The 25,540-nt window shown below is 41.5% G+C and overlaps 1 protein-coding gene across 1 annotated transcript in view; it reads right to left on the minus strand.

The window, feature by feature from the left end:
• The window catches only part of AKAP6 (A-kinase anchoring protein 6), a 246,800-nt gene extending 227,026 nt beyond the window's left edge, over positions 1-19,774 (minus strand). The window contains exon 1 of the mRNA XM_081207494.1: positions 19,664-19,774. The gene's annotated coding sequence lies outside the window, so the exon portion shown is untranslated. The remainder of the gene's footprint in view (positions 1-19,663) is intronic.
• Positions 19,775-25,540: the final 5,766 nt, after the last annotated feature.

The following is a 25,540-nucleotide window of genomic DNA, read 5'->3' on the forward strand; positions in this document are numbered from 1 at the left end:
TCAGGACTATCAATATGCCAGTGACACACAGCTCTATTTCTCCACAGCATCTGAATCAGAAGTGGCTGTACAGGCCCCAGAACAGTGTTCTGGCTACCATGGTGGCCTAGATAAGGATCAGGGATAACAGGAGTTGTATCCCAGCACACATTCCTCCATCACTGATTTGGTAGGTTTAAAGGTAAGGTTCATCACAGAAGATACAGGCAAAACAGATATCCAGAAGATATCGAATGCAGACTTGTGGCTGGGCCCATAAACCTAAAAGCTGCTAAACCAACAGCATTTAATGGTGCTTAAGTAGCATTACTTACTGCTTAGTGATGTCAGACTCTTTTGGATAACTTCATGAGACCTCACTTGCTAGACACAAATTAGTAATTGTCAAAATGGAAACAAAAGCATAGAAATTCTTCCAAAATAAATTCATAACCAACTAAAAAAAAGTGTTGGGTCATTAAAAAAATTGCAAGTTAAGATAACCTGACAAGTAATTTTTAAATGCTGCCGTCTCCAAGAAACATTTCAGAAATTTATATTTAAACCGAAGGATCATGTTGCCATGTTAGCCATGAACAGTAGATGCAATGCTTCACAATGTAACAGCCTAAGCCTGATATTCTTACGTGGACGAGAAATGATTAATACGCAGTGAAATAAATTAGAATGACTATAATTTAGACTATAATAAATCTTGCCACACTTTTGTGACTTTTTGTTGGTTGTGTGATAGAAGTATTGCCTAACAGTGGATTTGGGAGGTTTCTTCTTATGAAAAAAGCATTGCTATCTTTGCCTTTTATGTAATAAGGCAGTACGCATTTTAAATATTAAAACCAATAAATAATTTAGTTTCCCACATAGAATACGTTTCTATCCTTTGCCCTGCTCTTCCTACAGTGTTTTCTGCAATGTCTACTCCATCACATTTTTGTGTGTGCAACAAACAATGCCTCAGAAGGAATGCAGAACTCAGTCAACCTACATGTGGCTTTAACTCCTGCCTTCGAAGGCAGCTTCTCTCCCCCCACCCCCCACCGCAATGTGGGAGACCCTATCTGGATTGCATGCAGTTGCAGGGGGCAAAGCACTTTAGAAACAGATTAGGAGGGGTCCACACCTACAGTTTGCATTTCAAAAAAAGAAGTCCCACTGAAATATGATTTATTTATGCAAATTCCCAAATTTTTGATACAGTCAACATGAACCTAATGCTGATTCTAGGATTCCATTCTAGCCAGGACAGAACAATCTCTAGGGAATGAGAAGTAGGACCAAAAAAAAGCTAATTGGTTCAATTCTACCTGTGCCTCCCACTACCAACAGCGCCCTTCTCAGGCACAGTACCCTGGCTGTGGAATGGCCTCCCCAGTGTCGCTAAAATTCAGTGTCCACCCACCTCTCGTGCTCCATTCTACAACACTGCTTTGGCGCCCCCTGCAGGGTGGCGCCCAGGGCGATTGCAGAGGTAACGCTACCATAAAACCGCCCCTGCTTTCTCCTTGCAACTCACTGCATCATCTGGTTCCACCAACGTACATTTCTAACTGAGCACTAAAATGCAGGCTTTCAAGTAGCTCAGTTCCACATCGTAACTAGTAGATGGTCTTTATTTGTGCTCCACTTGGTACAAATTACCAGCCGCATAATGTATCATGCATTTAACTACACATTGGTTTGACCTACCTGACACTGATTTCAAGCCTCTTGAAAACAATCATTTGGTAAGAGAATGCAAAAAAAAACCCAACCCACTTTATATTGCAAAAAAAAAAAGTAAGTTAACTATAGTATGTGAACTAAAAACAAAACAAATTAAAGCAGGAAAGTCTTCATGCTAAGAAGGAACATTTTGGTTCAGTAAAAATCAGCTGAAAAGAAACTCAGTATGGAACCACTGAACTCACCTAAGACTTATCATTATTTATTATTATTTATTGAATTTATATACTGGCCTATACCCGGGAGTCTCAGGGCGGTTCACAGAACAAAATCAAGATATAAAAGCACAAAATACATAATAAAAATGAAAACAACAACCCAATAGCCCCCCCCCCAAAAAAAAACACATTTTAAAAGGGCATAGGATGTAAATAAGATCAAACAAATGCCTGGTTAAAAAGGGATGTTTTTTCCTGGCGCCTAAAGGTGAATAATGAAGGCACCAGGCAAACCTCCCTGGGGAGAGCATTCCACAGATCGGGAGCCACTGCAGAGAAGGCCCGTTCTCATGTTGCCACCCTCTGGACCTCTCAGGCAAGAAGAACATGAAGATGACCTCAGGGTCCAGGTAGGTTCATATGGAAAGAGGCAGTCCTTGAGGTATTGCAGTCCTATTTCGGTGTGAGCTCCTGCAGTGAATTGGCAAATAATGTGAAAGCCCCAACCCAATTCAAATCAGAGCTCAGCCATGAAGTTGGTGGCTTTAGGCAAGCCGCACACTCAGTATTCTGCAGTATGGGAATAATACTACTGTTCTAATTTATGGGGGGGGGATGTTTAGGACCCTATTACGACAATGGTAAATATCATTGTGGTTAGCTGATAGATATTACAAAGGACATTTGAGAATACTTCACCTTCACAAAGAATAGTTCTGAGCTCACCACAGAACAGTATTACACAGTTTTTGAGGGTATGCTATGCCATTTAAATTTCACAAACCTCTTAGAAGCCATCTTGTCATTATGCTGTACATATAAATTGAACATCAGCAATAATGGCACTTAAAATGAGGCAGGTATATATTCAGCGCTGTTACAGTTAATGCAGACATGGCACATGCCAGTCGTAGAACTTAGCTGCAACAGAACTAGGCATTATTAAAGAACAGAACATTTAGGCTACATTCTGCTTTCTGTACCTATCTGTATTCGTACTGTGTCATCATCTGGTGAATACATTGTACATAGTGCACAGTCAGCATGAGCTGCAGACATATATTGGTGAAATACAGACAGAGACAGACAGAGAGAAAAAAAATCTAACTTTAAAGGTAGAACAAAAAGCTCTAGATGCAGCTGTCTTAAATTTGTTGGGGTTAATTCCTTCCCTAGGGGCAATCATGTCTCCAAATTACATGCAGTTATGCAAGTGGAGTACAATATTTGGTTTTCTGGATCCAGGTCCAGATCACATTGGGTCCAGATTGATCCAAACCAAATCAGAGCTGGATCCATATTGCTGAGTCGGTCCCCAAATCAGATCTGGGAAGGGCCTTTCACAGCCCAAATCTGAATTGTTCCATGCCTAAGCAAAGCCAGTTCATTTTAATCTATTGACTCTTGTCCTTTGTTTTAATAGTTACACTTGCTTGTACGTGAGACCATATTTTGCTTTTTCTACATCTTTTATTCTGGAGGACTGACAGGACACCAAAACGGCATTCGAAAAATACTTCAAAGATGCTGATGCTGCTCTGAGGAATAAGATTAGGGGAATCCCTGGCTTTGAGCCTGACTGTAATTGTTTGTAGCAAGGATTAAGCCAGACCTTTTGCCTTTTGACTGTTTCCCTGTTAGAATGAACATATGGTGTGTGAGATTTTCTTGTCTGTGACCCATCTGCCACTGACTCCTCTAATTGCAGGGCTTGCCTTTATCACCTACAGAAACTCCCCAGGGTTCTGGAACATACACAGGCAGAAATATTTGCTTTTCAAACCGAGGTTGTTGACTGGGGCTAATTTAACGCTCTTGAAATTAGTGCGATGCTGAAAATGTATTCTGCATTTTTTTTTAATCCACCAGTCTTCATCAGTTAAGATAGAAAAGAAATTGGATCTTAAAATTATTAAATGGGAGAGATAGAGAGACTGTTCTCATTGATGAGGTGCAGGGTTTCTGATGTGCTTACTTTACTTTTGAGCTGGTTGATAGTGTTTGTTGTACAATGATCTCACCAGTGGTTGGCACTCTGCAGCTTCCCTAGGTGCCCACATGTCAATCAAAGCCCAGAAGAAGACATCATGAAATAACTCCTCCCACTGGGCTTTCTTCAGATCAGGAAGTGCAGTCATCTGTGGAGGCTGCAGAGTGCTAGATAAATTTTTACTGGAAGGAAAACTACATACAGCATGCTTGGCCACCTCGGAGCAAGAAGGTAAGCTCAAATGTGTCTAACGTTCTGAAGAAAATTCTTAGGCACCCTGAGAGCAAGGCAGCAAAATGGGAGCCTCTTTTACAGAAAAAGAAACGGATACAGATTTCCACACAAAGCTACTTGAAATATCCTGTAGGCAAAATGAAATAGCTTCCAAATACAACTTTTGGACACTAAAGAATGATTATCTAAGTGTTTTCTTTCATTCTTTTTTTGAATCATCAGGTTTGTCCATGTTGATAATTTAAAGATGAACATTTTCCATTTTCTTCCTTTGTGTGCTGAAAGGTTTTCCACATTTTTTAATAAAATTAAGTAAAACCCACAAGTCTGAACCCTGTTTTACATGTTTGAATCCTGTGATTTTCTATTTTATTGGTTTGTACATACTTTAATGCATTTACACATTGCTGTTTTATTTGTTTTAGACTGTGCATTATTGTTTTTAGTGTTTTAGTAATATATATATTTGGACTATACACTGCTTAGAGATTTTTAAAACATTAAGTGGTTTATGAATGCTGTTAATTATTAGAGAAGAAAGGACAAATTTGATTTACAGTAAGTAATCAGTTGTAATTCATTTCTGTGATATCCATGAATTTATAATTCCTATAGAGTTTCATGAGGCAAACAATATGTTTTCACTTCTAAATATATGCCCTATAAACATGCAACTCATGTAAACAAGTTATGTACAGGCAATGACCGATTCACATATGTCCGATTGACACACGACTGTGCACATCACAGTGACCTGGAAGTGCTATGGGGACACAATGGGGTGAAGTGGGCTTATGTGCACTCCACCAATGCATGTGGGGGTCAAGAACGTAACCCCCATGCATATTGGGCATTGTCTGTACATCTGTGGGGGTTTTTAAATTGTTCGATGATAATTGCTTTAAATCTTTCTATGTATGTGTGTTGCTTAGGGATTCTTTGTTAAGCATTCTATCCATTCTTATTAATTACACAAACCAAAGCATCTCCTTACAAACAAAAACCTATCTATTGCCTGTTGCTATATGCAGCTTGTCCCATTATCGTCCCTCCAAAAACGTTTTAGCTTTTCAAAATGTACTGAGCATACCAGAGCAGAGGGGTGAAATTCATTTCTAAAGACAGGTGGCCAAGTAGTTGGTAAAGGTAAAGGCACCCCTGACCATTAGGATGATCACGGATGACTCTGGGGTTGTGGTGCTCATCTCGCTTTACTGGCTGAGGGAGCCGGTGTTTGTCCACAGACAGCTTCCATGTCATGTGGCCAGCATGACTAAGCCGCTTCTGGCGAACCAGAGCAGCACTGTTTACCTTCCCGCCAGAGCAGTACCTATTTATCTACTTGCACTTTGACGTGCTTTCAAACTGCTAGGTTGGCAGAAGCAGGGACCGAGCAACAGGAGCTCACAGCATCACCCACGCTCCAAAGAACTTTGTGCATGGCTTAACAGTGAACATGAATGATGTTTGCATAAGCAATGGCACTTGGTTGACTGCCCCTGCTTAATCAGTGCCATTGCTTGGGTGGGGGGTTCATTTTCTTCCACTTGTACAAATTGTAAGCCAGATAGCAAATAGTATACAGCTGAAAGCAATGAACTATATATAAAATTCATTCTTTGGCCTCTGAAGAACATGCTGTACTATTTCCTGGAGGCAGGTGAATTTTATATCACACATTAAATTGCCCTTTTTGTATACTAGCATTTCATTATCACAAAGCAGGTATACACATTGGGCATTATCTCCCAAGCACTGCTGCTTTGCTATTTCCATTCTTTTCAATGGGATTGAAAGGAGGTCATTTGGAAGCAGAACCTGATGGATTGCCTCCATTATGCTTAACCCCCCCCCAAACACAATAATAATAAAAATACTAAAATCATGAACCCTTTTACTGCTTTTTCATTCTCTCTCACTGCAGTCAAATGTCCTCACACAAGCCCTCAGGGTAAGGAAGAGAGCCATAACAATATATTTTATCTCCAACATGTGTAAGTGGCACAATGACCTGCAGTAAGCTGTGCTTGGAAAGGGACAATAATCTTATTTCATATTCTCTGAATAGGACTGGATTCCAAGGATGTATTTTGCAAATACACCAGAGGATTCAAAATGTACTATGATTATTGTGCATTGCAAGAACAAAAACTATACAGGGGTACCATTGCAAATTGCAAGCGTCCTGGCAAGGTTTAAAGGTCTGTGTTTTGGATGTATTCAAAATTATAGTGCAATATAGATAAGCATTGATTATTTCTGTGTGTGTGAGAGACACACATATAATAATATAGCCATATTACCAACCTACTTCAAAAGTCATTTCGCCCCCCTTTTAAGTAAATGGTTCTGTTCCTTTTTTATGTGTACCCAGTACATAAGCCTAGTTTATTGTTTATAACAACAGGCGCTCAATTTGCCCAGACATTTTGTACACCCCATAGATATATATTTTATATGAGTTTATGGTATAAAAAATGAATCAAATTAAAATAAAATAATGGCATTCCTAAGCACTAGTAACTTTGCTTCAAAAATATTTCGTTCAAAACCACAACTCTGGTATCATCTTACTCATTAATCATTTTACCCTTAAGCAACCAGGTTGCAATTAAATGGAAAGCTTTCAGTGCATTCTTTAATTCACTGAATGGAGTACAGAAAGGAGCATGAAAGAAAGGACCTATTCTTAGTTTACATTGTCTCTATACTAATGCACAGAGTATGGGAAACAAGCAGGATGAATTTGAGCTCTTAATACAGTGTGGCAAATATTATGTAATAGGCATTACTTAAGCTGAATGGAATGTAGAATTTCAGGGTTATAATTCCTATTCAAAAGGAATTGATGAAACAGGAAAGGAGGAGTAGCAGCATTATATGTAAAGGATATGCACACTTGTGGATAGATCCATGACTTGGAACATGGAAGGCACATTGAGTGTATATGGGTAAAAAGTGTAGGAGAGGGAAACAACAGTGACCTTACTTTAGGTGCAGACCTCCAAGCCAGACTGAACACTTGAATGATGCCTTCCTAGAGCAGATTACCAAACACTCAAAAGGAGAAATATAGTAATCATGGGAGACTTCAGCTACCCCAATGTATGTTGGAACTCCAGCTCTGACAGAAATTCCTCAATTGCCTGATTGACAATTTCATTTCCCATAAGATGAAATAAGCAATAAGGGGACTATTTATCCTGGACCTGGTCCTCACCAACAGAGAGGAACTCATTGATGAAATGGAAGTACTGGCAATCATGATAATGTCATCTCGGTTTTCATTATACAGAGGAAAAGCTGAGTGTAGTTGGACTCTGGACTTTAAGAAGGCTGATTTCAAAGAGCTTAAAGACCTACTGAGTGAGAGCCCATGGTCAGAAAAGGGATGGGAGTTTCTTAAAGTAGAAATGTTGAAGGCCCAAATGCAGACAATTTCAACAACAAAAAGCAGGAGGCATCTAAAGAAACTGGAATAGCTGCATAAGGAGATTTTATATGAGCTGAAATTTAAGAAGGGCATGTATAAGAAAGGGAAGAAAGGGGGAAATCGTGAAACAATAGTATACAGGAGTGGCCAGCAATTGCAGGGAGAAGGTCAGGCATGTCAAAGCTCAGAATGATTTCAGGCTTGCAAGATAGATTAAAAATTATTTTTAAAGAGGTTTCTTTGGTTATGTTTGAAGCAAGAAAAAGAACAAGCAAGAAGTTGGTCCACAGCATGAAGATAGAGAAATGCTAAACCAATAACTCTTCCCTCCCACAGACCCTATTCTGGCTCAGTAGGTAGAGCATGAGACTCTTAATCTCAGGGTTGAGGGTTCAAGCCCTACATGGGACAAAAAAGATTTGACTAGATGACCCTCATGGTCCCTTCCAGCTCTACGATTCAATGATAAACCTCTTGTTTTTTTGTTATTAAGGTAAAGATACCCCTGCCCGTACGGGCCAGTCGTGTCCGACTCTAGGGTCGTGCGCTCATGTCACTTAAGAGGCCGGGAGCCAGCGCTGTCCGCAGACTCTTCCGGGTCACGTGGCCAGCGTGACGAAGCTGCTCTGGCGAGCCGGCACCAGCGCAGCACACGGAAACGCCGTTTACCTTCCCGCTGTAAAGCGGTACCTATTTATCTACTTGCACTTGGGGGTGCTTTCGAACTGCTAGGTGGGCAGGAGCTGGGACCGAAAGATGGGAGCTCACCCCGCCACGGGGAATCGAACCGCCGACCATACGATCGGCAAGTCCTAGGCACTGAGGTTTTAGCCACAGCGCCACCCGCGTCCCTATTTATGTTATTAGCAGCCGCTAAAATCTCCATTGCTAGTCATTGGAAATCCAGCTTCCCCCCTCCCCTGGATTATTGGTTTGGAGGGGTATGGACTATCCCTAGGGGCACAGCTGGGCCACCAACCAAAGCTAATGGAAGGTACTCCAGGCCACTTGAGCCTCAAGTGACAGCAAAAGATCCAGAAGTACCCCCAAGTACCCCCTCTCCTTTGGAGGGAGTGTAACCATCAAAAGGTGGCAACCTCTCTTCCATCCATTCTAAGGAGTCACCCACCAACAATGGCTCAGTCTTATCTGGATTGAGCCTCAGTTTTGTGGCTCTCATCCAGTCCATTTCCGAGTCAAGACAACATCCAACACATCCACTGCCACATAAGCAGATGTAAAGGAGAAGTAGAGCTGTGTGTCATCAGCATATCCTGGACAATGTACTCAAAACTCTAATGTACCAGAGAAGGCTTACTGCAGGGCAAGGGGTGGGGGAGAAACAGATATTTTTTTATTCAATTTTGTTGCTTTCTCTATCATTTGTTGATGCTGAATCAAATAGACACCAATCCCCAGTAGTCCAAATAAACATGTGCAGAGGTTATATGTCATTCAAATCTGGTACTATATGGTAAACTACTGAACAGTGCATCTACCTTTCAAGTAGCATTCCCTTTCCCTCTTTAGTTGTGGCTGTTGTTGTTTAGTGTCAATGTAGCTTCGTAAGTGTATGATGCAAGTGCCATCCACTTATTAAGAAACAATAGTCTTCTAAAGAAAGCAAACTGCTAATTTAGCAGGTTTTTAGGACTTGCTGGGTGTGTTTGTCTATTTTACAACGCCATGATTTTAACATTTTTGCACTTTTCAAAGGGTGAAACTTGCTGTATGTATCTTTGCGTTTTATTTTTAAGTCATTTGCTTTCCTGTTCTCTCTGTCACATATTCATTAAAATGGCACTTAATAGCACTTTACATCTGTTCCTATGCTGATGTTGACACTGATGACTCTCGGACTCTCATTTTATAGCCATCTGGCACAAATGAGACACTCCGTAAAATCTTCTGACTATTGATGTAATAGCACCAGATTGAGAGCCTCTTGAGAACAAAACTAGTATAGGGTATGGACAGGCAGACTTGAGCCTTTTGGGATCTACTTTGTCTTGTTTATCCTGAGACTCACCAAAGAGAGTCTGTAGCGAAAGACATGCATTTAGAATAAAGCAAGCTGGAACCCAGGAATTTTATTATCTGCCCACATTAACACCCCCCTCCACACATACTTCATATTAGATGTATAATTAAGGAAGATGTTTTGTTGTTGTCATTGTTAAACAACTAGAGAATCAGGAATCCTTGCTGATCTACTTCAAATCAACCAGCAATCTGACAGTAGATCCTAATCTTCCTCCGGTTTAGGGTGCCAGTCAAGACATGATGCTAAACCTGAATCCAATTGTTAGGATGGCCAAGGCGTACATTTACATACTTACCACTAGAACTAGTTTAGAAGACAGGAACATGAGAGGTATTCAATAGTGTATGTGTTCATTGCATCTTTGCAAATAAGCAGCATTTAAAGCTTCAACTCCTGGACTGGAGAAATTCCCAGAATAAAACTTGGACCACCCTCTGTTTCAGCTTTCAGACAATGTATGCAATCTCATCCTATTTAAAGCTTTACAAGGTAATGGACCAGACAAAATCATAGAATAGAATCATAGAGTTGGAATAGACCACAAGGGCCATCGAGTCCAACCCCCTGCCAAGCAGAAAAATAAGTAGGAGCAAGTAGATATTAAGGATCCAAGTGTGACCACTGAATGTTTCAGGAGTAGAGATAGTCACCCAAGGGTTTTCTAGAGAATTTTATAGCTCAGATGAGCAAAACAGAAATACAGAACAACTCAAGGAAAGGGGAGAAGATTAAGTGATGAAATTTAATGTACAATTAATGTGCTTAAATCCTTCTAGAATTAATGGGAGTACATAGGAGCCAACTCCTAGGGACCAAGGTCCCTTCAGGTCCCCCAATAAAATATTTGATGGGGCCGCATCCCAAAGCTGATGGGCATTGCCATTCAAATGGGGGGGGGGGTTTGCATGTGATCAGTTATGCAGGGCCCACCCCACTTACCTGACCCCCCCACCAATATTTTATTCAAGTTGGCACCCCTCTGGGAGTATGTTACCTGTGTGATTTCTAGACTGTGCCCAGATGCACTTACGAAATGCAGTTACAAGCAATGATCTTTGCAATGCCTTTTTGTATTGCTAATGCTGCACTCAGGGCAAATTTGTCAATTTCAGTTCTCCAAATTTGATATTTTTCAAACCTTAATCTCAGTTCTCCACATTTCTGCAACAAATTTACGATTGCTCCTTTAAATATCCTCCTGAAAAGCGTTTCCCCTTAACTTCTCCTAATAAACATTTTTGTATGCAGCTTTTACTAATGTGTATATTTTTGCAAGCAATTCTCTGGAATTTCCTACTCACAGAGGTACATCTGGCATCTTCACTATAGAGCTTTTGGCAAATGCTGAAGACACACCTCTTTCCCCTGGCCTTTGACATCTGAGATGTGCGTCTTCAGAGCCCAACCTATTCCTGTGCTTGTAATTTCTTTTAATTGTATTAAATTGTATTAAATTCTGAATTTTAAATTGTGACAGGTAATAAATTTAATACTAATAAGAATAGCAATAATAATAATAGCTCACTGAGCTTCAAGCTAATAACTGAGAAGGGGAAATTTCAAGATGTTCAGATTGTGAGATTCTTGATTTGCAGTGTAAGACAAGCTACTATGGATGGAGAATAAATGTAAGAAATTAGCATGAATCACCAGGTCAAGAACCAGGTTACAGGAAGTCTGGGCTAAAAGCTCCTTCAGGCAAATGTTAACACTGTCATTAGTTGGAACTAGATACCACAGAATCCTTCTTTTTAAAGCATGTGAACTCCCACTAAGCTCGTGGGAGGTGAGAAATCTACTCAGCAGCTGTTTCTAAAATGAGGACCATGGTTCCATGGGTGAAGAATTCCACGGTTCTCCAAGAAAAATATAGCCTTTGGTTCTTTTGAACACAGGCCAAGTAGAATGGATGGAGGCCTACTGAAGCAAGAGCTTGAAATGAAACCATTGCAACTGCAGACAGATCAAAAGAAAAATACATTAAGAAAGAAAGAGAAAAGAAAAATGCTGCAAGTCAAAGGAGGAACTTCCACACAGGCTCTGCACTAATGCTGCTGTTCCAGCTGTGCTGCATTCTTTTGAGCCCAGCCCAGCGCTTTCGGCTACCAAAGACAGAGAGTTCGAGTCATTTCTAGTGGATTGACCACATAGCTGAGACAAATGCATCTGTTTCTGCATGTTTTAAATGTCTCAACTACAGCCTAGCGTCTGCCAAAGGAGGAAACTACTAGGTGCACCAGTCATGATCGGGGCAGCAGATGTGTGAGGTTTTGCTCCACCTTTTCTTCAGCAAGCTAAGCTATATGACCCTACCTCAACTGCATATCTACCTAGTGTTTCTTCTGAAGCAAAACGTCATGGATATCTTTACGGGAAAGGACTGTAGCTCAGTGGTGGAGCACTTGCTCTGCATGCAGAAAGCCCCAGGCTTAATCCTTGGCATCTCCAGGCAAGAATGGGAAAGACACCTGTCTGAAACCCTGCCGAGCCTGTTTCAGACAGCGCAGGCAGTATTAAGCTGGATGGACCCAGAGTCTGACTTTGTATAAGGCAGCTTCCTGTGTTCCTAATTTGAGCCAAACATTGGGACAAGGGTCAAAATGAACAATATATATTCTCAATTTTCCCACAGGTGTGCAATTGTGGGTATGGAGGAATGATTATGTTTCGTCTGGGTTTTTAAATATCTCTCATCGGTGCTATTTTTCTAGAAAAAGAGGTGTTGTAACTCACCATGAACGGCTCCCTTGTTCTCTTATACAGTAGTACCTCGGGTTAAGAACTTAATTCGTTCTGGAGGTCTGTTCTTAACCTGAAACTGTTCTTAACCTGAGGCACCACTTTAGCTAATGGGACCTCCTGCTGCCGCCACGCCGCCAGAGCACAATTTCTGTTCTCATCCTGAAGCAAAGTTCTTAACCTGAAGCACTCTTTCTGGGTTAGCGGGGTCTGTAACCTGATGCGTCTGTAACCTGAAGTGTCTGTAACCCCAGGTACCACTGCAATGGCAATGGCGCCCACCTGAGAGGTGCCAGAACTCAGTTCCGGTGATTTCTGGCTGGGGGGGAAAGCCTCATTTATCCTCAAAAGTTCAGTGTGTGTAACAACATGTATGTTTCCCAATATCCTGCTGGGGGGAATTTACAAGGATGCCACACCGCACCCACTCTCATGTCAAAGAAATGCTTACACGTTTTGTGCAATAACTTTATGTCCAGGGAAATCAGGAAAACCCTCCAGAGGCATCATGGCACCCCTGGGTGCCAGGTTTGGAATCCCTGGGTCTACAAGGATTCCAAAACTTTAATTTTCAGTTTTCTGAAAGCATGAAAAAACACTGCAATACTATATGAAAAATCACTGTGATAGCCATGATGGAGAAACACAATGTGATATTAGCAAAATGTGGGGTGTGTACATTTTACTTTTATTAAACATGTTTAGTGTAATTACCATATTGCTGTTTTGTTCTCTCCCCCAGTCCTGTATTTAGAATTAAAGCAGATCACAATTGGGAAAATAGGAGAGGGAGGGAGGGAGGGAGAAAGAGGAAGAGTTTTGTCTGAAAAGAGAGAGGATAAAATATTCATTTGGAAAGCATACCATATCTATGCAAAACAGACAGTGTTTGTAACGTCTTGTCTGAGAGACAAGATCCAGACATCGTCTGCTGGGTAGCTTGTTCTAACTTACAAGCTCTTTCTTGGACCTTTGAATGATAAAGGGCTGAGTCAGCCTTGCTAAGATTGAAACTGTCCAGGAAAGAGAAGTATTTCATCATTACATGAAAGAGGAACAAGGTACTGGGATTCTCTCCCAGAAGCTGATTAGCCAGACTAAGCCACAGCTGCTGCTAATGTGTGTCTGTATGTCTGTATGTGCACATGCACATGTATGAATGAGAACAGAGGAAAAACACAGTAGGTGACAACTTTTGAAACAGAGAAAGAGCTGGAATCAGCTAGCACTGGGGCTGTAATCTTAGGAGGAATGCATAAATTCTTAGATGATCTGCTGCCTGGTGAAGGAGTACGTGTTTGCTCCCATTATGGTCTAGAGTGGTACCTCGGTTTAAGAACTTAATCCGTTACAGAAGTCCATTCTTAAACCAGGGCATACTTCCCCTAATGAGGCCTCCTGCTGCCAGTGCCCTTCCACCATTTGGATTCCATTCTTAAGCCAAGGTAAAGTTCACAAACTGGGACACTACTTCCGGTTTTGCAGAGTTCGGAAACCGAACCGTTCTTAAACCGAGGTACCACTGTGCTTGTAAATTTGTATATAGCACAAATATTACAAAGGATCACCTGCCATCCAGAGAAAACTAAACACCAGAACTACACACTGCTCAGAGGTTGTGTGGGCGTGGCCCTATAACTATGACAGACCCTCTAAGTGTCCCTATTTTCCAGGGACATCCCCAATTTAGAGAAGCCGTCACAGTTTCTGATTTGATCCCGAAATGTCCCACTTTTCCTTAAAATGTCCCTGTTTTCATTGGATCAGTTTTGGAAGGTATGGAGTTATCCAACCCCTGAGCTGTCTGAAGGCAATCCTGTATAGGGAAGTTTAAAAAAATGTTTAATGTTTTATTATGTTTTTATGTATGTTGGAAGCTGCCCAGAGTGCCTGGGGCAACCCAGTAAGATGTGTGGGGTATAAATAGTAAAATTATGGAATAGGACATCTCTGTTGTCATCATAGAAATGTTGGAGGGTATGCTATGATTTTGGAATCGCCATATTGTTTCTGTAAAGAACCAAGATGAAGAAGATACTCCCTGCTGAAATCACAGCATTTCAGAAGACCTTTGGAGGAGATCTGCAAGCAAGCTTCAAAAGTCTTTAGACTAATTATTCAGGGAAGTTTGGAGGTGAAAACAGGGAAGAGGTGAAAACATCATTTGGTTGGAAGTTACAAGGACTGGAAGCTAGAATGCAGGTTGACTTCCAGCCGCCGGAAGTGGTTTCCACATGATGGAAGCCTGCAAGCCCTGGTAGCAAAACTGATAGGGGAGTTACGAGGGCTTACAGGCATGTAGCACGAGTGGCTCCAATCTCCTTTTAATTCATTCTCACTTTTATTGCTTATTTGCTTTTGTTTTGATTTTATTGATTGTTGGGATCCTGAGTTTGCTGTTGTTGGCAAGGCCATCTTCTGAGTAGAATTCTGCTCCTGTGATGCTGCTGCTGGAGGAAGAAAATAGATCCATCCAAATCTGTTTTGGATTCATCCAAATCTGTTTTGGAGATTGACCCTCTGAAGCAGCAGGAGAGGTGCAGGGGGAGGGGTAGAATTATCTGCCTCTTCTGTCAGGAGCATCCTGTCCATAAATGGGACTGCAAAATGTTTTAAATAAGTATGTTAATATCATCTGGCAGATTATAGTCCCATATACAGTGGTACCTCAGGTTACAAACACTTCGGGTTACAGACTCTGCTAACCTGGAAGTAGTACCTCAGGTTAAGAACTTTACCTCAGGATGAGAACAGAAATCACGCGCCGGCAGCAGCGGGAGGCCCCATTAACTAAAGTGGAACCTCAGGTTAAGAACGGTTTCAGGTTAAGAACGGACCTCTGGAACGAATTAAGTTCGTAACCAGAGGTACCACTGTAATGAACTGAAGCAGGCCTTAAATTAGCAGTTTGGATCCAAACACAAGTCAGCATGGGCCATAAATCAATGCAGGAGTGGGGAAAGACGAAGAGGCTCTCCACAACTTTCAGCAGATTGAAAGTAGTTTGGGGTCATACCAAGATCATATGATGCAAGCCAGGAGATCCTATGAAAGACACACTTCACCATGAGCTGACTGCCCAGTTCAGATGCCCCCTCAATGCTTGGAAAAGTGTGCAGGATTGTATGCTGTGTTCCCACCCCTGACATCAACATGCCCATCTCGCCCTGAGCTCTGCATGCTGGCTGGGGTTGATGGCATCAAACAACATCTACAGGGTGGCAGGTTCCACCTTTAGTTTGGAGCAAACCAAACTTTGAAAACCATAAACCATAGTTTGCCACAAACTAAAAGCAGAGGTTTATAATTTCCTCCACGTACATGAAGGAAAGGGAAGTTGTAGAGCAACATGTGAACCTCACTGTTGCTAGTTCTCATAACTGTATTTATTTAAACCTGACTCAGATGATACAGAGGAATACAGCACGCATTGCTGTTATGGCTAAACTAAGATAAAGGCATCAAACATCCCTAAGGAACAATGTATCTTTAAGGGTAACAGTAAATAGATGTTACATAAAGAAGGCTAGTGGAATGAGCTAGAAAATTCCAGTTCTGCTATATATCCTTGCATCTTTTTTTTTTTTTTGTAATTATAATTTTCATTACTGAAGGCCTACAAAACTTGGCTAGCCAAATGACACCCATCAAAATATATGGCTGCTTACATAAAACACCTGCTTTTTGCCAACACTCTGGAATTGCAAAAAACTGGCAGGATAGTCATGTCCCAGGCAGGACAAAGTGCATTTGGTCTGGTGAGTCATATGCTTGCAGATTTCCATTTACTGTAATAGAAAACAGTTTCTAGCTGGACATGCCCAGTCTAGAGAAGATGACAGTTCTCTGGACCGGTAATCCAAGAAATAAATTCCTAGCAAACAAGGTTTTTTTTAAGTTAACAGAGGAAGCTGCAAGTTGGCCTCTTATTTCAGAGCATCACTGTGTTGCTTTCATGCTGATAGTTGCCAGATGAAGAGATTAAAGCATTTAGGCAATTTTCGCCTTTCCTTTTAATTAATTGGTTAAAATAATTGATTAAAATAAAACAGTGCTATATCTCAATACAGGTGATGTGATGATGATTTTTAAAGAAGATAATTCTCTTATAATTCTTTTTTTTGGGGGGGTGGAGGAGACACACAGAATCTTCTATATATTCATAGTCAACAGATGTGCATCACATAGTTCCATCAGGATAGAATAGCTTTTCCCATCTCAGAGGAAATTCCAATTAAAAACCCACACTTTTAGCTTGTGATTAATTCTACTAATTGTGATAATTAGTCCTTTTGGTTCTGCTAACATATGTTAACTTAATACCTACAAAGACAGGCTGCCATTTCTAGAAATTAGCACATCTTTTATCTTGAGCTTACCTGAATTCTTCTTATTTGGCCATAGGACTCATAACATTTATTTTAATTAAAATTACTGATAACATTCTTACCAAAGTAAAGGTTGAATAACCACAAATGCACCTCATTGTATAATATTTTTATGCTGTCCTTGTGGCCCCAACAATGACTTTTTAACAAGAACACCCCAAGCTTTACTACTGACCACCTGAGTCTTTCCATGTGTAAAAGAAATTGCCTAAGATCAAATACAGCAGTATGAAGAAGAAAAGTGCTACCTTCAGGACCAGTAAGCGATAGGAAAGGACAGGATATCAGACTTGAGATCATTGTGTAAGACTGTTTGATGGATGCCAGGCTAATGGCTCCAAATAAGAGCCAGTTATTGTTCAGACCCTGTCATTATGCCCCACCCCAGCAGCAGGCAGCATCATGTTAGTTCTAGAAACTTTCTACAGAAAGTGGCCAGCAATCACTTTAAATAAAAACAAATGTTTGTTTTAAAATAGACAGAGAAATTAAAGTACTTGGCTCAATACTGGATATGATATCTTGAAGTTATTTTATCACCAATCTATTAACAACGGGAAGCAGTGCCAAGAGAAAGATAATGCTTGAAAAATGAACGTGAATGTGTAGTGAAGACGATTGGCCATTTTATCACAGTCTTCTATAAAGTTTCTAGTGAATTGAGTCAAATACACTGTCTGTAAGTGTAGTGGCATTACGTAGCAATAAGGTCCTTCATGCAAACATGCAACTGTGCTTTCGGTCTATCAAAGTAGAGATGCAGGAAGCTGCCTTATACTGAACCAGACCATAGGTCTAACTAGTTCAGTATTCTCTACACTGACTTATGTGCTCCTTGTTTACAGAAACCTTTTCCTGCCTTGCCTAGAGATGCCAGAGATTTAATCTGGGATCTTCTGAATGCAAAGCGCATGCCCTACCACTGACCTATGACCCCTGTCCATTTGGCTACAAGGTACTTCACAATGGATGCGCTCTGTCTCTGCTATGGGGACCAAATTTATATTTCTGGAAAATGCAGCTTGCGGGGATTCTGTGGGGCTGTTCTGTTTCTGACTATCCCCATCTAGACTTACTTTGCTTAGTAGAATTCCAGTACGAAGTAGCATGCACTGGACATCCTAGTTAATCCTTCCATCTTGCCTGAAATTATTCTCAGCTTCATAAAACTGGATGTACCCAGATGATGCAGGCTTGCTTTTCTCTAGACAATGTCTGCTACTTGCACATTTCATGTTTTTCCTCTGTCCCAGAGATGCACATTCACTGCTGTCAATGCTGTGGGACCCAGACAACAAGGGCGCTGCTTCCGAGCAGGTGCATATGCTCTAGGAGCCAATTCTCAAATAATAACTTATTTGCCTGGGGTACATAATCCAGCCAGTAGCCAGACATTCCCAGTCTTGCTAACTCATGCCTTTTTTTGCATAGCTGGTGATCACCCGGTAGACCCCAGAGACTTCCTTTCTTAGGACAGTACAATGTCCCTTTTAAAACTGTCACAGTAAATAAAGCACTCCCTGATGTCGTTTTCCTGGTTTAAAAGGACAGATGTATACTTAGACCGTGCCAGAAAATGCTTGGAGGTTACAGTGCAGGCTACCCAATTAAGATCAAAAAGATCCATTACAGATAATGCCAGATGAGGCCTTTGTGCTTATTACGATTATGGAAAACAATTAGCTCTTTCCTACGTTTTCTCGCTTATGCTTTGTATTAGTGTCCTCTTGCACTTTCGGCTGTTTGATCAAACAACAAAACTACCAGCAATGTCTATTCTTTAAAAAATAAGAACTATAATAAGCAAAGCAGAAATGGAGACCACTCCCTAATTCCTAGTGGACATATTGGTCAGCTAAACCAACACGTGTCTGGTATTTTCTTTACTTTTAACAGCAATAGATAAAACAATGACTCATCTAAACATTGGGAGACAATGAATTGCTATATCTCACCCACCCAGGTCCTACTGAAAGCTAAATGAAGCCCATGTTTTGGCTCCCAGGAGAGAGAGAGAGAGAGAGGGAGGGAGGGGGATGATTACGAAGCAAAAACATTTAGATGCCATCAATAAGGACTCAAAATCATCCTGATGTTAAACACACAACTGACATTCTAAGAGAATGTTTTGTTTTACCTTTGGTTAAGAGCCAATTAATACAACCATAGTGTATACTTACTATATTTATGTAAGACTAGCAGTACCAAATGGGAACCTGGCATTGCTGGCTACTCCTTTACTGCAATTGCAGTGGAAGACTTGCTTTCTTTCCTCTAAGGAGTATACCCAAGATTCACTAAATATTCCCTAAATATATAGGTTCACAACAACACTCTTAGATGGGGGGGGGAGGACACCATTCTCCTCCACGGATGGGGAACTTTCATTCCTTATGGTTTATAAGCCATTAAAAAATAGCAGCAGAAAATCCCATTTAAAGTCAACGCAGTGCCAAGTGCTTATTCAGCACTGGTTAGCATTTTTTTTAAACCTCCTCTCCTCCTATCAAAGCCCACCGGAGGTAAATAATGATTCTGCAAAACCCCCAAAGATTTCCAAAGATTAAGAATATAGATGCTCACTTCTCATTTACAGGCAAGTGGCTGTGGACATTTTAAATATTTTTGAAACCACAACATAGGAATAAGCTATCGCTTCCTCACACGAAACCTATTGGAAAAGGTGCGCCACAAATTAAGGTGTGCAATTTACATACATTGTGGTCCGCTTCCGGAAAGCAGCAAGGTCAGTTACTAATATTTTGGGCTCCGTGAGCCTCTTGTAGGCCTTTGTCTAAGCCTTTCTGCCTGAAAAATTATATTTAGACATGCAGCATCTTTCCTCCAAACCCATCCTCAGGAGGCAAAACTCAGACACTCTAAAAATAGGAGAGCCTCGTACAGATAAGGCAAACAGCAGACACAAATAAGAATAGGCGGATGTTTAACACTCACCATCTCCTGCTCACACCATCCTCTTTTGATGTTTACAGCACAATCTGTAGGATGCAATACTAGGAGGTGCCTTGTTTGACCTGCTGCATGATGCTGTGACATCAGTTCAGATGATGCAGCTCATTATGGGAAAGGCTGCTGTTGCCATGGCAACCGAGATGTGATAGGAATCCTTACTGCATTTCCAGGGGAGCCCAAGACAATACAGAAGGTTTTTTAAAGAGACAGTAAAAAGGAAAGGGAAATGCAAGGGAGTATTGGGAAAGTGCAGTGTCACTGTATTATTTTTTTTAACCTAAGTATCGCAACAATATATTTATTATTCAGGGAAAATATTGCCTGAACATTTCTCTCTGTGTGCAGTTGCAAGCTATGTACATGCATACATATTCAACACTTTTTTTAAAAAAAAAAAGGTTTTAAATTGTATTTTTGATCTATACCAACTGTAATCCACCACATTTTTTTTTAATGGAGGAAAACATAAAATCCACACATTAATTCAGCATGGCTTATGAAAATCATCTTCTAAACATCACACCGTGCATAAGTTGTGCAAGCCAATTTGTGGAACACTGTTTACAGTGTTGAGGGCCCTTAACATGAACCAAGGTCTTTTAAATCCTGCCCTACCCAAATTTGTTCCTAAACTCTGATGCTTCTTCGAAATTCTATTTGCCAGTGTCTGCTTGGTGGGGTGTGTTTGTGTGGAAACTGCAACGTACATTTGCCAGCTATTCTGTGCCAGCTATTTTGCGAAGCTCTTTTAAAAATGGGGGCGGAGGGGGGAGGAGAAGAAAGCTGTTTTCCCCTCTACAAGATGAGAACTTTCTAGCCAGTCAAGGGATGAAAACAAAAAAAACGCCCCATCATTTCTCAGCTGTAAGCTAACCTGCAATATCATCTGCATGCTGAGTAGCCTGCCTTTCATCTGTCTATCAGACAGACACACAAATGAAGATTCAAGGGAGGCTGCAAGCAATCTGTGTGCCTTCTGGGCCACAGTGGCACAGGCCAAGCAGGAGTACAGTAAACAGACCTTCCTTTTAAATTGTTGTGGTTCGTGATTGGTGGGGGGTTGAGGGGGGGAGGAGAGAGAGGCCCATTACTTTCAGCACCTGGAGTCTATCTTCCATCTGAACATAGAGGGGAATGCAACTCATACTGGCTGTGTTGTGCACAATTAAAATAGAGCAGTGTGACAATTCACACTTAAACAAAGATGACACATTTCTGGCTCTTTGCCAGCGCTACTTAGATTAGAGAGGTTTTGGCAAAACTGCTTTCCCCATGCATGAAAACCCCCTTTCAACACAACAGAAAAGCTCTGGATTTTGTAGGCTTCATAGGCATATGCCCAAGAGAAAAACAAAAGGTCTAGAGAGCCTCTGAGCCTGAAGGATGCCACATAAGTTCATGCACCAATGTCTACAACCCTTGAGCACTTGTACTCCTGCATACTAAATTTGTGTGTGTCTGTGTGTCCTCAGTTTGCAACTAAAATGCAAAGTTTCCAGCATAAGCTTAAAAGAGTAACTTCTCTAGGATTTTCATTACTTGTGAAGTAATGGGGTGGTGCTGTGGTCTAAACCACAGAGCCTAGGGCTTGCCAATTGGAAGGTTGGCAGTTTGAATCCCTGCGACGGGGTGAGCTCCCGTTTCTCAGTCCCTGCTCCTGCCGACCTAGCAGTTCGAAAGCATGTCAAAGTACAAGTAGATAAATAGGTACCGCTCCGGCGGGAAGGTAAATGGTGTTTCCGTGCGCTGCTCTGGTTTCGCCAGAAGCGGCTTAGTTATGCTGGCCACATGACCTGGAAGCTGTCTGTGGACAAACGCCGGCTCACTCTGCCAGTAAAGCGAGATGAGCACCGCGACCCCAGATTCGTTTGTGACTGGACTTAACTGTTAGGGGTCCTTTACCTTTTAAGATGTAAGATTAGGATACATTTAGTAGTCCAGACACATTTAAGAGCACTATCAAGGTATAAGAGAAACTGTTGGGAGCAGATATGATCTTGACAGAATCTGGTGCTGTTTTATGGCCAAAAGCCATGTTGCAGCCAAACTCCTTACAGATTGTGTGTGTGTGTGTGTGTGTGTGGTTGGTTTGTGGCTATATCTTCCTTTAAAGGTTATAGCCAAAGAACTCAAACCACGTAAGAGCAATTTTCAATTACACAGAAGGATTCTTCTCTACTTTAAATGAACTATGGGCATTGTGGCAGGTATAAAATATTGCGTAAAAGTCAGGGACAAAAGAAAATTATGTATTTTCATTTATATCCCACCTTTCCTCCGCAGAGCTCAAGGTAGTGTACATCATTCTCATTTAATGCTCAAAACAACCCCATGAGGTAGGTTCAGCCGAGAGTGTCCTGAATCCCTGGCCTACCTGGCAGCAGATCGGTATGTCAAGCCCCCAGTCCAGGATCAATCCATGTATCCAATTCAAAAGTTCAAAATCCAAAGTTCAGGGTCCAAAATTCAAAGTGAAGCACAGTCCCACAGATATCTTGGAACATCCAAATAGAGATCTTTCAACATGGGCAGTTGACCATACCAGTACCTCAGCCCTGCTGCCCTTTTCTACTTTGCCTGCTGATTGCAGCAGCCGGCCTTAATGAGGCAAGTGACCCTCACCTGATGCAAGCCTACTCCAGCTGAGGAATCACATACCCCCTCCCAGAGCTAGCGAGCCCCACCTGGCCAACTAGTGAACTGGGCTGTGAGCCTTTGCCTGACGCAGCCTCCTGGAGTGCCCTGCCCACTGCTCCCTATGCCTCAGAGCCTGCCATGTTTGTGCTGACAGGGCCCCTGTGGCTCTGCTGATAGATCCTGCTGCTCCGGTTCCTGTGCACTGACCCCCCCCCATCCCCTTGTCATCCTCCATCACCCTGTGAGTACTTCCAACACCAACCTCTCCTTCCTTGTCCCAGTATGTCCCAGTCCTGGCTACACCCCTCGTGGGGATCCCTTCTTCCTCTTTCCCCTCCCGACAGTCCTGCCAGTTCATGAGAGTTAACAATAGTAGTAAGAACCATCAACAAGTTCAGTTTCATTGTACTCTGCCATGAACTAATATCAAAGTGTAGAACCACCTGTTGCTAATGTAGCAGACTTGCCCTCAGGAGATACCAGGGTGATGCATTCTGAAACAGGTTAAGTATTGTTTATTTGTTCATTCAATTTCTAAACCACTCTTCATCAGTTATGATGCCAGGGTGGGCTACAATACAAACATAAAAGCATTCAAATATTAAAATTCAACTAATAATTTTAAACCAACTTTTTTTAAAAAAAATGATTGGAATAGGATGCAGTGCCCATTAAATTATTGTGAATCTTGTCAAATCCACTTCCAAAGACCATGTTGAAATTGCACGTTTAATGAGTGCCTTAATCCCAACAAGAACATTGTGATATGTACCATATGCAGGGTGTCACTACAGTGAAGGCATTACCCCACATCACCACCCCATGGGCTTTCCTGAACAGTGGGACATTGACAAGGGCCTTCTTTGAATGCAACACTAAACTATGGTTTAGCACACACACTATGAATGCTACTATGGTTTAGCACATGCCTTGGGTTTGCATCATTTCCTTCCCCACTTCTCCAGAGAGTTACTATTTATGTCCAAACCTAGATAAATTCTGGTTAGTTTAAACTATAGTTTGAGTTCAAACCAGCATTATAAGCCACCAACCAATTCTTGCCTGCACCAGCTAGAGCTTAGCCAAAGTTCATTGAGTTTGGACATAATGAGGAACTTTAGTCAGTTTAAAAGTGAAAATAAATTCTTTTCATCGCATCTTGGTTACACTGGATGAGGATCAGGTAAGCCCAGGTTTCACTACTGCTTGTGCATGCAATGCTAGTGGCACTTCAAGAACTCTGTGATAAAGCACATGGAAAAGCAAATGTAATAAATAATTGGTTCTAATGTAGTGAATGATCTGATCCAGCAGGTGGTTGTGAAAACCAATCAAATCATCTGAGTTACATTTTGATTTAGAAGAAAAGGCTTTAGAGATTAGTCATTGTGATGAGGAACAAGAGGTGCTAATCATCATTCCTGGGATTTCTTGAGGAGTCATCTGGTTCAATATAAAAAGACAGTGGGTGTTGAATTTCTGGGAAACATCCCTGAACTAAAAACAAGATGGTTCAGGCTAGTCTTTCATAACTTTTGCTTGAGGCAAAATGAGAAGAAAATGGAAATATACAGCCATGCTGAAGGCAGTCTGGGAAATGCTTATTGCATATCAAGCATAGTTTTGTATCTAAAGGCGTATGTCATGATCTATGTCAAATGCTTTGGCAGAGTTTAGGTTCTTCTTTCAAGGATCCTCACTTAGCACTTAGCATGATCAGACCAGAGATCATGGCTGCAAACTATGGTTAGTTTCACAACAAGCCAATTTCAAACCATGGGTTATGAACTGGCTTGTTAAACTAGCCATTGATTGTTGCAAACTAGGCTCAACACCTTGCTCAGACTCATTCTGGCTCATCTGTGTAGCACTAAATCACAACTTAGTGTTACATGGGAGTTACAGATAGGCAGCCGTGTTGGTCTGCCATAGTCAAAATAAAAAAATTCCTTCCAGTAGCACCTTAAAGACCAACTAAGTTAGTTCTTGGTATCTGAAGAAGTGTGCATGCACACAAAAGCTCATACCAAGAACTAACTTAGTTGGTCTTTAAGGTGCTACTGGAAGGAATTTTTTTATTTTTACATGGGAGTGTTACCATTGTTTGGTCATGTTCAAATTCAACAAGTTGATGGAAGATAATTTCTAAATAGCTAAATGCTGCCACTGGGGGTATTAACTCAGATTGGGGCCCTAGTGCTGGAGTAAGGTCCAATTCCTTTCCCCAATACCACACTCCCAATATGTGGGCACATTTGGAATTTAGATAAAATGCTATGGGTGCCAGTCACAAAATGGCTGCCATGGGGCTATGGTATAACACAGCATGGCTGCTTTGGGGGGTGGGTCTTGCATAACACACCACAGATGGCACTCTTTCCATCAGTAGGGAAAATAACAGCTACATTATCCCCTGTTGCAGGGGATGTATCTGCTTATCCTTATAACGTTCCTTGCATAAATGAGGGTGTGTGTTTTGCAAAAATAAAAAGAAGAAGAAGGGCATTCTGCTCCTCACTCCTGCTTACATTATGCCCAGACACAGGTTGGATGTAAAATGAAGAGAGGGGGAAGCAAGGGAAGTTGGAGCAGGCAGAGAATGCTAGCTCAATAACTTGCTGAAAGCTCCTCAAGGGAAAGGAACTTGGAGCCTTCCAGATGTGGGATTCCCGCTCCCATCAGCCCCAGCCAACAGGGCCAGTGGGTGGAGAGGATGGAAGTTTTAATCCATCAACATCTGGAGGGTGTCAAGTTCCCCATCCCTGCTCTATATGCACAGCATTGCAATAAGCAGCAGCACATGCACACAGAGAGAGTATCAAATGTCCAGTAGCTTATCCATTATACTAAGCAGGAGTCGGCTGACAATGTCTTCCTTGAGGCCCAGTTACTGAGAGAGAACTGAGGATGCATTCCAACCCAGAGTGTGTGCTTTTAGCAGCTCCACTGTGCTGTCCATTTCTGTCCAAAGTGCCTGCACCTCCAGACACAACGATGCACAGTTGCTGGTGCTCTTTTCTCTCTAGACCTTAGGAAAGGCAGCATGTGGAATTCATTCAAGATGCTCTATAAGCAGCTGAATCAGCAGCAGCATCCACAGCAGCAGACAACGGCAAGAAGGGTGAGAGGAATAAGTCACAACCCAAGAATCCTTCAGGGATTGCCGTTGAGCAAACAGTGTTGATCCTTCTTAGAGATCAGCCACTTGTCTCAAAGATTAAT

This window comes from Podarcis bocagei (genome assembly GCF_964188305.1).
Source record: "Podarcis bocagei genome assembly, chromosome: 1".
In the NCBI taxonomy this organism is placed as follows: domain Eukaryota; kingdom Metazoa; phylum Chordata; class Lepidosauria; order Squamata; family Lacertidae; genus Podarcis; species Podarcis bocagei.